Genomic DNA, 13663 nt, shown 5'->3' with positions numbered 1-13663 from the left:
AACTTGCCTATTCAGCACCCTGGCACAGTTAAATTGAAGGAACGGTATAAATGCGAGCTGCTGTTCAATACCTTGGGTGAGATTCTCCGACCCCCCGCCGAGTCGGAGAATCGCCGGGGGCTGGCGTGAATCCCGCCCCCGCCGGTTGCCGAATTCTCCGGCACTGGAGATTCGGCGGGGGCGGGAATCGCGCCGCTCCGGTTGGCGGGCACCCCCCCCGCGATTCTCCGGCCCGGATCGGCCGAAGTCCCGCTGCTGGAATGCCTGTCCCGCCGGCGTAGATTAAACCGCCTACCTTACCGGCGGGACAAGGCGGCGCGGGCGGGCGGCCTGTGCCGTGGGGGCATTCTTTTCCTTCCGCCTTCGCCACAGTCTCCACCATGGCGGAGGCGGAAGAGACTCCCTCCACTGCGCTTGCGCGGGAATGCCGTCAGCGGCCACTAATGCTCCCGCGCATGTGCCGCCCGGAGATGTCATTTCCGCGCCAGCTGGCGGGGCACCAAAGGACTTTTCCGCCAGCTGGCGGGGTGGAAATTCGTCCGTCACGGGCCTAGCCCCTTAAGGTTGGGGCTTGGCCCCCAAAGATGCGGAGCACTCCGCACCTTTGGGGCGGCGTGATGCCCGACTGATTTGCGCCATTTTGGGCGCCAGTCGGCGGACATCGCGCCGATACCGGAGGACTTTGCCCCTGGAGTGCTAAATAACGGGCAGAATTCTCCTACTAAATGACGAAGTTGGGGTGGTGAGGTGGGGGGGGGGTAGATTCTCCAAAACCTGCCGTCATTGGTGGAGTTCTCGTTGCGGTGGGGAATCTCACGCCGTGCAAGGGCGCGGATACATTTGCAATACCCTGGTCCCCCAATGGCGGCAGCATCGAGGTTCGTGGGCAGTGCGAGTGGGAGGATTCAAATGGGCCAGTTGAACCCATTCGTATCTATTAACGGACTTGGCAGCGAATTGTTCATGTCTCCGCGATGCCCCGACCCTCTGGGCCGGGAGTCAGACAGGTGTGCGCTGGCGCAAGTATTCCCCAGCTTGGCCCTGGTGAGGTGGGCCTCCAAAGTCCACCAGAGGGCCCCCCAAAATGCAAATTCTGCCCACCCCATCTTCAGACACTTCCACCAGAGACCACCATATCAGAGGCCTTCCACATATCAGAGACCCTACCCCCCATATCAAACCCCAAACTCCATCCCCCCCCCCCAATTCCACCCATTGGTCACCTCTACCTGGATGCTGAAGGGCAGGCTAGGCTGAAACAGTGGAAAAACACTGCTTTTCCACTCACCTGTCCCTTACGCCTGCTGCCTCACACAGAGGTGTACAAAGCAGCTAACTTCCTAGGAAGCCAAAACTACATCAAACCCCCTCAGGTCCTTTAATCTGCAAGGTCGCTATTCACTTTCAAAGAGTAGAAGCTTTTAGTAGGCTGCAATCCCCCAGGGTAATAGCTTCCAGACAGGCAGATGCCTAGATTGTTTATGTTAATTTCTCTTCACACTTGAATGCATCACAAGTACCCTGCTTTGAATCAAACTTCAATGATTCCTCTTTTTTTTTAGCAAAAAGCACCTAACTATGCTTGATGTGGTCAGGAGCTGTCAATCATAGCTAGATGTACTCACCCCATCGTCACTGCATCAACCCCTCGTCCAAGGATCGCTGGCACTGGGCTCCTCCCAATGGGTCTCCCTTCAGGTATTAGGCACCTCCATCTAATTGCCGGTATTTGTGGCCCCCTAGGTGAGCGACACCCTGCTATGGGGTCACCAAATGCTCGACCCTTCATGCCCCCCAACATGCCACCTCCCTCATTCTCCTTTCAGGCCCCACCCCTTTCAGGCAACACCATTTTTCAAGGACCACCTGTTGCCAGTGCCAACCTGGCAGTAGTGCCAGTACACTTGGCACTGCCCTGCCATGTCCCGAACACCCTGGTGCTCCAATGACCTCAGAGACCCCTGGCGTGGTCATCATGTCTGGGCTTCAGTTGAGGAGTCCAGCAGTGATTCCCATCGGCCTCACACTGCACCGTGGTGGGGAGAATACTGGGAGCAGCGTGAACCCGGCTTTAAACTGTCCCGCCATATTTAAATTGCAACTTAAACATGTTAATCTGGTTTAGGCCCAGCGAGGGGGTGAACCTGTTTTTGGCCGTGAAGGTCTGGGGTTGAAACTATGTGCTCCCGCCAGCGGAGACCCAGGACTGACCTCGCTGGCACCCAGGGCGTCACAGAGGTGGGATTCCCATGAGTTACGCATTGTGGACAGCACGCTGGTGCCCCTGCACTTTCCAATTTCGGGGCACCATTTTGAATGGGCAGCGCGATCCCAGCATCCAGGGACAAGCCACCCCGTCCCTCCCAAAATGCAGATTTTCATCCCCCCCTCGCCTGCTGATAGGGGATCACCCCCAACTCCTCAGCCAGGAGGCGCATCCTCTCCAACCATGGGAGCAGCCGGTCAATCTGCCACATATGCACACATGAGGATGACACCACTCCCGCCGCTCACAGCCCCTCAACCACACACCGCAGGCCCCTTCCTCCAAACGACCCCCACCCTCTCCCCAAGTGCTTTCACTCCCTCTTCCTAACCACAGAAAGTGTTTAGCCTTGTTGAAGTGGTCAGTATCTGTCGATCAGAACAAGGGAGTTTATAAACATTGATCTCAGGGGATTTCAAAGATTCTCAGAGTGCGAGATTCAGAGTCAGAAGTTCAGAGTGAGAAGTTCAGAGTGCGAGGGTCAGAGTGCGAGGTTCAGAGTGAGAGGGTCAGAGTGAGAGGGTCAGAGTGAGAGGGTCAGAGTGCGAGGTTCAGAGTGAGAGGGTCAGAGTGCGAGGGTCAAAGTGCGAGGTTCAGAGTGCGAGGGTCAAAGTGCGAGGGTCAAAGTGCGAGGTTCAGAGTGCGAGGGTCAGAGTGCGAGGTTCAGAGTGAGAAAGCCACTTCACAGTTTAAACAGTTCACAGGCCGGGATGATGATTTTGAACAGAGGGCTGCCTGAGTTACCATGCCACGAGTGATCCTCAGATTATCCAGGGCTGGAAGTGGCAGTGAAGACACGGGCCCCTCATCCCAGGGGAGGATCCCGAGATCCGTCCCTTATTCACAGCCCGAGGCAATCCAACTGCAGGACCCTTGGGGGACCTGCCTCTCCAGCCTGGCAGCGGCAGAGGGGCACATAAGCAATGGATTTACCCCTTGACCCTCTTAACCTCTCCTTCATGTCCACCACGCCAGGACAACACTTGTGAATACTCACAGCAAAGCTCACCAGGTGGAGGTCCCACAGGTGGGCTCAGAGCATAATGGTGGTGGTGGTGGTGGTGGTGGTGGGGGGGGGGGGGGGGGGGGGGGGGGGTGTAGAGATTCCATCTTGCAGCTAATAAGTCGCATTCAGATGAATGCATATGAGCTGTTTGCATGTTCCAGCCGGCATGTATGGGAAGCTGGTTATGGCCAGCGTGGGGTGGAACTGGAGATAAGTGTGCCGCCCGGCACCAATCCCATTTTGGGGCCTACGTGGGATTCTCCACCCAATCGGGATTCCCGATTTTAGCGGGCAGGAGCAGAGAGCCCCCCCATATTCAGCTGCAGTGGGCTGGAATGGGGCAGCACGGTAGCATGGTGGATAGCACAATTGCTTCACAGCTCCAGGGTCCTAGGTTCGATTCCGGCTTGGGTCACTGTCTGTGCTGAGTCTGCACACCCTCCCCGTGTGTGCGTGGGTTTCCTCCGGGTGCTCCGGTTTCCTCCCACAGTCCGAAGATGTGCAGGTTAGGTGGATTGGCCATGATAAATTGCCCTTAGTGTCCAAAATTGCCCTTAGTGTTGGGTGGGGTTATTGGGTTCTGGGGATAGGGTGGAGGTGTTGACCTTGGGTAGGGTGCTCTTTCCAAGAGCCGGTGCGGACTCGATGGGCCGAATGGCCTCCTTCTGCACTGTAAATTCTGTGATAATCTATGAGGAAGCATCGTGCCCTGTTCGGCACCTGGGTGCGAACCCCGTTTAGAGACTCTCCCGCTATTCCCGTGACATAATGGGATTTGTACCGTGTGCTATGTGGGAGGAGAATCACCCCCAGTATGGGGAGATGGTGTGGTAGTGGTATTGTCCCTGGACTAGTAACCCAGAGACCCAGAGTAATGCCCTGAGGTCACAGGTTCGAAACCCAATATGGCTGATGGTGAAATTTTAATTCAATAAAAATCTGGAATTAAAATCCAAGGAAACCATTGTGGATTGTCGGAAAAACCCATCTGGTTCACTGATGTCCTTTAGGGAAGGAAATCTGCCGTCCTTACCTGGTCTGGCCTACATGTGACTCCAGACCCACAGCAATGTGTTTCACTCTTAACTGCCCCTCACTGAAATGGCCGAGCGAGACGCTCAGTTCACGAACAGTTCGGGGTGGGCACCAAATGCTGACCCAGCCCAGCAAGGCCAGCATCCCAAGAACATCTTGTGTTGCAAAGAACCTCATCGAGTCTTTGAAACGCCTCTGAATCTTGTTTTTTCCCCCCAATCTGTCTATTTCTCTCAGTTTCCCTCCCTTTTTGAAGGCAGTCATGCTTTCCTGGGTGATGATGCCATTGGCACAGAAAATAAATTGTTGGGAGGACGCTGGAACTCTGAGTGGAAAATCTACAGAAAATGCTGGAAGTGCTCAGCAGGATTGGCAGTTTCTGCTGGAGAGAGCAAATGTTTCAGGTCTGTGACCTTTCACCAGCCCGAAAAGAAAGGTCAGAGAGCCGAATAACTCTGTTCCTGTCCCTCCACAGATGCGGCCAGAGCTGTTTCTTGACACAAAGCCCAAGTGACAATTCTGATCCACGACTGTGCCCATTGTTGACATGTTGTTCAACCGTGGTGGGGGCAGGGTGCACAAACATCCCAGATTGTACAGGCCGGCTCCAGAATGGGGCCGGTTGTCCTGGGATGTTTCAGGCCGGGATGACAGTTTTTTTTCTGTATCTGCCGGGTCCAAGCTTTGTGCGTGTGCAGTCCAGGGCTGTGCGTGGGCAGTCCAGGGCTGTGCATGTGCAGTCCAGGGCTGTGCGTGTGCAGTCCAGGGCTGTGCGTGGGCAGTCCAGGGCTGTGCGTGTGCAGTCCAGGGCTGTGCGTGTGCAGTCCAGGGCTGTGCATGTTCAGTGTTACCCCCGCTTTCCGAGCTTCACTTTCCCACCCCCGACCCAATCAGCAGGGAAAGAAATTGCATTTCAACATCACCTTTCACGGCCGTGGGACGTCCCAGAGAATTCCGTGACCAAAAAGATATTTTTGATGTGAAGTCACAGTCGTCATGTCAGAAATCTGGCAGCTACCAATGGGCAGGGGTGGGTTTAGCTCAGTGGGCTGGACAGCTGGTTTGTGATGGAGAGTGAGGCCGACAGCGTGGGTTCAATTCCTGTGCCGGTTGAGATTATTCATGACGGCCCCATCTTCTCAACCTTGCCCCTCGCCTGAGTTGTGGTGACCCTCAGGTCGACTCCCCACCAGTCAGATCTCCACCCTCAAAGGGGAAAGCAGCCAATGGTCACCTGAGACTGTGGTGACTTTATCACATGTGCACAGTAAGATCCCACAATCCGCAATGAGATCCGCACAGAGGTGATTTGTTTTTAATGCTGTTCCTTGAGGCGTAAAGATCAAAACTGTGATTGTGCGATCTTTTCCATCCAGCCGAAAGTGCAGGTGGGACCTCGGTGTAACATCTCACGGAGAACGGCTCCTCAGACGAAGCAGCACCCCCTCAGCACCGCACTGGGAGGGCCAGGCTGGATATTGGTGCACAAGTCTCTTCAGTGGGCCCTGCACCCACAAGCTTCTGATCCGAGATGAGAGCACTGCTATCTGAGCAATGGTGAGCAACTGAGCACAGAATGGTGAATCAAATCCCGGTCCCATGTGGCTATCTGCTGAATAAACAGACCGAGTCATTCAACGAAAGCTGCTAAACAAGGTCCTTTAGTAGCATTTGCTGTGGTTAACCTCACAGCTCTTGAAGTGTTTGCTCGTGGCAGAGTATAAAGTGTTTGCATTTTAATATAAATAATTCGTTTTTACAAACATCAATAATTTAATCTGCAAAACATTCCTGCTGAATGGTGTTTCCTGAGGGGTGTGTTTTTTTGTAAATTTTCGTGGTTTTTACATTTTATATCTTTTAAGTGATCTTTTTAAGATATCTGAATATGTTCAACTCCGTACGTTGAACAGATAAGAGCCATTTTGAGACGAGAGTGAATGATTCCTGTCACGTATTCACCGTATGCTTTTATCGTGTGAATTGTGCAGAAATGGATCTTTCTGAATCCTCCCTTTAATGTGTTGTGTCTGCAACCCTCACAAAATTGCTGTTCTTTTTTAAAATAAGTTTAGAGTGCCCACCTCATTGTTTTTTTCCAATTAAGCGGCAATTTAGCGTGGTCAATCCACCTACTCTGCACATAGAACAACAAGAACAAAGAAATGTACAGCACAGGAACAGGCCCTTCGGCCCTCCAAGCCCGTGCCGACCATGCTGCTCGACTAAACTACAATCTTCTACACTTCCTGGGCCGTATCCCTCTATTCCCATCCTATTCATGTATTTGTCAAGATGCCCCTTAAATGTCACTATCGTCCCTGCTTCCACCACCTCCTCCGGTAACGAGTTCCAGGCACCCACTACCCTCTGCGTAATAAACTTGCCTCGTACATCTACTCTAAACCTTGCCCCTCTCACCTTAAACCTATGCCCCCAGGTAATTGACTCCTCTACCCCGGGGAAAAGCCTCTGACTATCCACTCTGTCTATGCCCCTCATAATTTTGTAGACCTCTATCAGGTCGCCCCTCAACCTCCTTCGTTCCAGTGAGAATAAACCGAGTTTATTTAACCGCTCCTCATAGCTAATGCCCTCCATACCAGGCAACATTCTGGTAAATCTCTTCTGCACCCTCTCTAAAGCCTCCACATCCTTCTGGTAGTGCGGCGACCAGAATTGAACACTAAACTCCAAGTGTGGCCTAATCTTTGGGTTGTGGGGGTGAAACCCACGCAAATACAGGGAGTACGGGCAAACTCCACACGGACAGTGACCCAGAGCTGGGGTTGAACCTGGGACCTCGGTGCCGTAAAGCAGCAATGCTAACCACTGTGCCACCGTGCTGCCCTACAATTGCTATTCTAAATTACAGCTTTTGGGCTGTACATTGGTCAGGTATCGTTATTTATTTATTTATAGACTCCCTTCCTCCTTACGATATTTCGCTAAACATTGAGCATTGAAAGTCCTGATTTCCCCTCATGTGGCTGCTGTGACATTTTATTCTGTTAAAGGCGCTGTATGAATGCAGGCTGTTGTTGCTGTGGCTGCGGGAGGGCACGGAGCTGCCTGGGGCAGTTTCCTTTGTGAATTTGAATTATTTTGTTTGAAACTGTTGAATTGCCCTGCATTTTGTAATGTTTGAAAATGCAGGAATTCTCATGCAGGAAGTAAGTGTGGGTGTGTGATTCTGGTCACGGGCACTGGATAGCTTTGGGATGTTCTGAGGTCAGAAAAGGCACCATATAAATGCAATTGTTTTTCACATCAATAGAATAAATGACTCTGTAGAGTGCAGAAAAGTCCATTTGGTCCATCAAGTCTGCACCGACCCTGTGAAAGAGCACCCTACCTCGGCTCAATCCCCCCACCCTATCCCTGTAACCCCATCGCCCCACCTAACCTGTGGACACGAAAGGCAATTTAGCATGGCCAATCCACCCAACCTGCACATCTTTGGACTGTGGGAGGAAACCGGAGCACCCGGAGGAAACCCACGCAGACACGGGAAGAACGTGCAGACTCCGCACAGTGACCCAAGCCGGGAATCGAACCTGGGACCCTGGCGCTGTGAGGCAGCAGTGCTAACCACTGCACCACCTGCCATATATGTATCTATATATTTATATATCATGAAATAAAATATGTTTCTTTTTTATATTTATTTACATATCCCAGATTATGTAGTCTGTTTATATTTCCCATTTGTGTCACTTAATTTCTGTAACAATTCCCTTGAAAATCCCAGTTGCCAACATCCCTGTTGTAAAAGCAGACTCTTCCACCAGGAGAGGGAAGCTGAAAGTGGTCTCTGTGCTCTGCCGCTCAATTCACCATCTTCGTTTGTGCCTGACAGCTGACAGACAGGCGTGGTTTAAAACGGAGGAAAACATTCCGCTGAAATGGATTTCGGAATGAAAGACAGTCCGACACACATCATCCTCCATCAAACCTCTGTGCTCAATGTTTTGATAACTACAGCAGCAGCGATGTTGTTAAAGAATAACAATTGGCTGGTTTTCTTGCCTGTATTAATGTCTAGGCAAGAAAAGTAGGCATCAAAGCCACGGAACCCCAAAATGTGAAGCTTTAGTATTCTGATCTGTTTTGTCATGTGTTTGTGCACAAAGTATATACATGTTAGACTTCCACACAGTCAGCTCACTGGTACACGGGTGCACCCTGTACACATGTTGATTCTTTAGTTTGAGCACCCAGGAACAGAGTACAAGTGCTCACCTTTCACACGCACCTTACATGTTCCCAACCTCTGCAGACAATTTCTCTCCTCTGAAAATCTTTTGAAATAAATTTAGAGTACCCAATTCATTTTTTTTCTAATTAAAGGGCAATTTAGCGTGGCCAATCCACCTACCCTGCACATCTTTGGGTTGTGGGGGTGAGACCCATGCAAACACGGGGAGAATGTGCAAACTCCACACGGACGGTGACCCAGAGCCGGGATTGAACCTGGGACCTCGGCACCATGAGGCAGCAATTCTCACCACTGCGCCACCGTACTGCACTCTCCTCTGCAAATCTACGGAACCCTAAGTGAACCTTTCTTGAAATCTTTCTCCGTCGGTAGTTGATTGTTACTGCAATCAACCAAGGGAGGTGTTCCTGTATACCGTGTCTGCCACTGTGGGTTTCCTCCCACAGTCCAAAGATGTGCAGGTTAGGCAGGGTTACGGGGAAGGTTAATAGGGTTACGAGGGTAGGGTGGAGAAGGGGGCCAAGGGAGGGTGCTATTTCAGAGGCTCAGTGGAGGCCCGATGGGCCGAATGGCCTCTTTCTGCACTGTAGCAATTCGATGGTTCCATCATTCTCCATGTTTTGCAGTTTTTCATTGCTGGCCTGTAAACGTGGTTGGCAATATACTGTCAACATTATGAACGTATCCATGTACAGATGGTGAAATGTAGTCTCCAGCAGGCACTGCCTGGGATGTGATGGAGTTAATTTCACCCGCCAGGCTTGTTGATTGGAAAATCAATGTGGCTTTTATCATATAAAGAACATGAATTTCTATAGCACTGAGCACAACTTCAGGACTTCCCAAAGCATTTCACAAATAATTAACCATGTTTGAAGTCTCATCACCGTTGTTTTGGAGAAAACAATTTAATATCTACAAAAGGATGATTTTAAAAAAAAAATTAGAGTACCCAATTCATTTGTTCCAATTAAGGGGCAATTTAGCGTGGCCAATCCACCTAGCCTGCACATCTTTGGGTTGTGAAACCCACGCAGACACGGGGAGAATGTGCAAACTCCACACAGACAGTGAGCCAGAGTCGGAATCGAACCTGGGACCTCGGCGCCGTGAGGCAGCAGTGCTAACCGCTGCGCCACCGTGCTGCCCTGAAAGGGTGATTTTAATGGAAGCTTCAGTCCTCCGGTTGTTCTTTCAGATTTCTGCACAGTCCCCAGTTGTAAGAGGTTTTTCTGCACAAAGTCAGTTTCCCGACAAATTTGTTTGTGGCTTTTGAGCCCAAATCCCCAACTTCTACAAAAGTAAAATAATGCAGGTAAAAACAGAAAACGCTGCAAATAGTCAGCATGTCTGACAAGGTGATTGGAGATAGAAACAGGGTTAGCGTGTCAGGTCCCTGGTGCGGATTCACCATCAGCCGAGGCCAGAATCGCGGAATGCAAAATGTGGCAGTTGGCTTTGAATGTGTAAGGGCAAAGGGATTGGAATGAATTGGCACTAAGTTGGCATAAGGACCAGAGAGGACTATGGGTAATTAGTAGGGGGCCATGGGTTGGCACTACGGTGGCATGAAGGGGTGTATGGGAGCTGTGAGTGGTGGGTGGAGGGGCATAGGTTGGTATGGAGGGGATGAGAAGCCGTGGCGGTGGGTGGCTGGCATGTGTTGGCATGGGTGGCGGATTGGGTGTGTGTGTGGGGGGGGGGGGGGGGAGGGGGGCAGGGCGTGCGAGCGGTAATCGTCTGAGGGTTCTATTTGTTTTTGAAATGTCTTTACAACGGAAGTCCCAGCACCCCAAAGTGGGCCGTTAACCCAGCCCGTCAGAACCCCCAGCAGCCTCTGGGGCTACATCCAAACTCTTTCCGGGGGGATGGCTCATTTGAGCAACACACCCCCTCCCCCTGCCCCACCCCCCACCCCCACCCCCCACCACCCCCATCCCCCACCACCCCCACCCCCCACCCCCACCCCCAGAATGAAAATCCAACCATACAGAGCACGTTTCGACAAGTAAGGTTTGGGACGTTGGGAATTTTACCAACCTCATGTTCCCGATTTGGAAGTGAATACCTGGGCCCCTGCTCCTGTATCGACAGATGCTGCCTGACATGTTGACTGTCTCTGCCGTTTCCCTGCCCTGTGCACCACCCGACCACCAAACACAAGAAGGCAGATTTCCTGTCCGACAAACTTCTGCTCTGGAGAACGAGCTGGGTGTTGCCAATAATGGCAGGCCATCAACAGAAGGGAGTTTCTCAAACTCCACAGTGTTTCAGGTCAATGTTGATGAGGCAATCCACAAGGAATAGAGCCACAGGGCATGAGCTGAATGATAAATAAAGCTGAACAAAAAGAGGGGTCTGTCGCTATATATTTCAATCAATGATCTAATTATAATTTGCAGTGATTGGTGCCCTGAGGTAATAGCTTCAAGGGACCTCTTGCTTGTTTATCTAGAAATTCGCTGCAGACACATTGTTGACGCTGATTAATCTGAGGGAAGCTGACAATTGCTCTTGGTTCGAGGGAGGTTGCAATTTACCCCTCAAGAACCTTAAAGAGACAAGGAACACTGCCTGAAATACACTCTGCTGATTATACAAACACTTAGCCAATTTAAGTCTCTTGTTATTTTCCAAATAGTTCTTTCAGCCAAGTCTCTAAATTGTACAACAAGCTCAGACATGACTTTTTGGCAAGTCAGTCATTTTTGTCAGCGAGGTCACAAACCAGTGAGGGCATTATTAAATCTGAGCAAATAGGTGTGGAGTGAACCTTTGACCAGTTCAAGTATCACTGAATGTAAAATACTTGCAGTGCAAATATTGAAGTAGGTAAGTGCCCATTGCAAAGTATGAAGTCCAAAGCTTCATCTACTCTGCTCGCGCAACATGTCCCAGCTCATTCCTCAGACCTTCCATTGGTGGCAGTGCAATTTGCAGTCTCGGTCCCGAGATCTCCCGAAATCTGTCCGACTTCGCCTTTCAGAAGCTCCTGAAAACCTAATTGGAGCAGGGTGGAACAGCCTGTAAACACCCTTGACCTGGGCCCAATCGGGATTTTGAAAATCCCATTTTGGGGTAGTGGATGGTTCCTGGCATCCACATGGCTACTCTCCAATGTGTGTACGCTTTCACAGAACCAAAGGAAAGTTGACACAACGGCTGGGTGTGAAGTTGTTTTCGTCACCACATGGGTGTCCCTGTGAGGCAACGTGAAGATACATGCTCCAAATTTGCCATGTCTGTTTCAGCCTGCATTGTAACCGCACAGGGGGAAATAAATGATATCTCTGTGATGTTGCCCTTCAAGTGGCTAATTACTGTTGTAACTAACCATAATCACAAACCCTCCCTTTGTGCAATGTACCAACATCGAGACCTGCTTTGGGAGAGCTATGCATTCTTTGTGTTTGTAATGAGGCATGTACTGTGGTAAAGGAAGATAATAACTCGTTTGCTTAAAAAGTCTGTGCTTTCTAATGCGATGCAGGTGTTGTGAACACACTGTTCCACTGAATTTAGCCAGGGATTTACACATTTCAGCCTCTCAAACAGGAGAACAATTTAAGATTTATAACCGCAGCTAGCATTGATGTAGCACTTCGAATGGAGTATAGCCCCCCAAGATGCCTTACAGTGGTGTAATCTCAGACACAAATTTACACTAAGCCATATAAGGAAAGATTAGGATAAGTGACCAAACATTTGGTCAAAGCTGTACATTTTAAGGAACATTTTAAAAGAGGAATAAAGAAAACAAACAATAGAGCTCAGGAACAGGCCCTTCGGCCCTCCAAACCTGCGCCGACCATGCTGCCCGTCTAAACTAAAACCTTCTGCACTTCCGGGGTCCGTATCCCTCTATTCCCATCCTAATCATGTATTCGTCAAGATGCCTCTTAAACGTCGCCAATGTATCTGCTTCCACCACCTCCCCTGGCAGCGCCATCCAGGCACTCACCACCCTCTGTATAAAAAACTAGCCTCACACATGTCGTCTAAACTTTCCACCTCGCACCTTAAACCTATGGCCCCCTGGGAAAAAGCCTCTGACTATCCACTCTGTCCATGCCCCTCATAATTTTGGAGAGCGAGGTGGAGAGACTTCGGGATAGAGGGATTTACTTAAGTCCTGTTCAATAGGAAACTATCAAATGATAAAAGGGGCTGGTTTAGCACACTGGGCTAAATCACTGGCTTTAAAAGCAGACCAAGGCAGGCCAGCAGCTTAATTCCCATTCCAGCCTCCCCGAACAGGCACCGAAATGTGGCGACTAGGGGCTTTTCACAGTAACTTCATTTGAAGCCTAAATTCCCATTCCAGCCTCCCCGAACAGGCGCCGGAATGTGGCGACTAGGGGCTTTTCACAGTAACTTCATTTGAAGCCTACTTGTGACAATAAAGCGATATTCATTTCATTTTCATTTTTCATGTCAGTGAGGGCACTGGAAAGTTATTGAAGGAACATGTCAAAAGTAAGGAGGGTGAAATGATAATAATCTTTAGTAGTGTCACAAGTAGGCTTACGTTAACACTGCGATGAAGTTAGGCAGTACGGTGGCACAGTGGTTAGCATTGCTGCCTCACGGCGCCGAGGTCCCAGGTTCAATCCCGGCCCTGGGTCACTCTCAATGTGAAGTTTGCACATTCTCCCCCGTGTCTGCGTGGGTTTCGCCCCCACAACCCAAAGATGTGCAGGGTAGGTGGATTGACCATGCTAAAATTGCCCCTTTATTGGGAAAAAAAATAATAATTGGATACTCTGAATTTTTAAAAAAATTAAAAACAGCAATGAAGTTACTGTGAAAAGCCCCTGGTCGCCACATTCCGGCGCCTGTTCGGGTACACAGAGAGGGAATTCAGAATGTCCAATTCACCTAACAGCACGTCTTTCGAGACTTGTGGGAGGAAACCGGAGCATCCGGAGGAAACCCACGCAGACATGGGGAGTACGTGCAGACTCTGCACAGACAGTGACCCAAGCGGGAATCAATCTGGGGGCCCTGGTGCTGTGAAGCCACAGTGCTAACCACTGTGCTACCGTGCTGCACATGTTTTGATGCTGAATTTTCTTTCTGGAAATCACAAGCTGGTAAATTAGAGGAAGTGCAGAATCAAAGCTGTGAACCATTTTTC

At 50.3% G+C, this 13663-nt stretch overlaps 1 protein-coding gene across 11 annotated transcripts in view; it reads left to right on the top strand.

The window, feature by feature from the left end:
• LOC140427207 (protocadherin-1-like) overlaps positions 1-13663 on the top strand; it is a 577095-nt gene that overhangs the window by 283279 nt on the left and 280153 nt on the right. The gene's annotated exons all lie outside the window — the stretch shown is intronic.

The sequence above is a fragment of the Scyliorhinus torazame genome, chromosome 7 (assembly GCF_047496885.1).
Source record: "Scyliorhinus torazame isolate Kashiwa2021f chromosome 7, sScyTor2.1, whole genome shotgun sequence".
NCBI lineage: Eukaryota > Metazoa > Chordata > Chondrichthyes > Carcharhiniformes > Scyliorhinidae > Scyliorhinus > Scyliorhinus torazame.
This window is presented reverse-complemented; position numbering and strand designations above follow the sequence as displayed.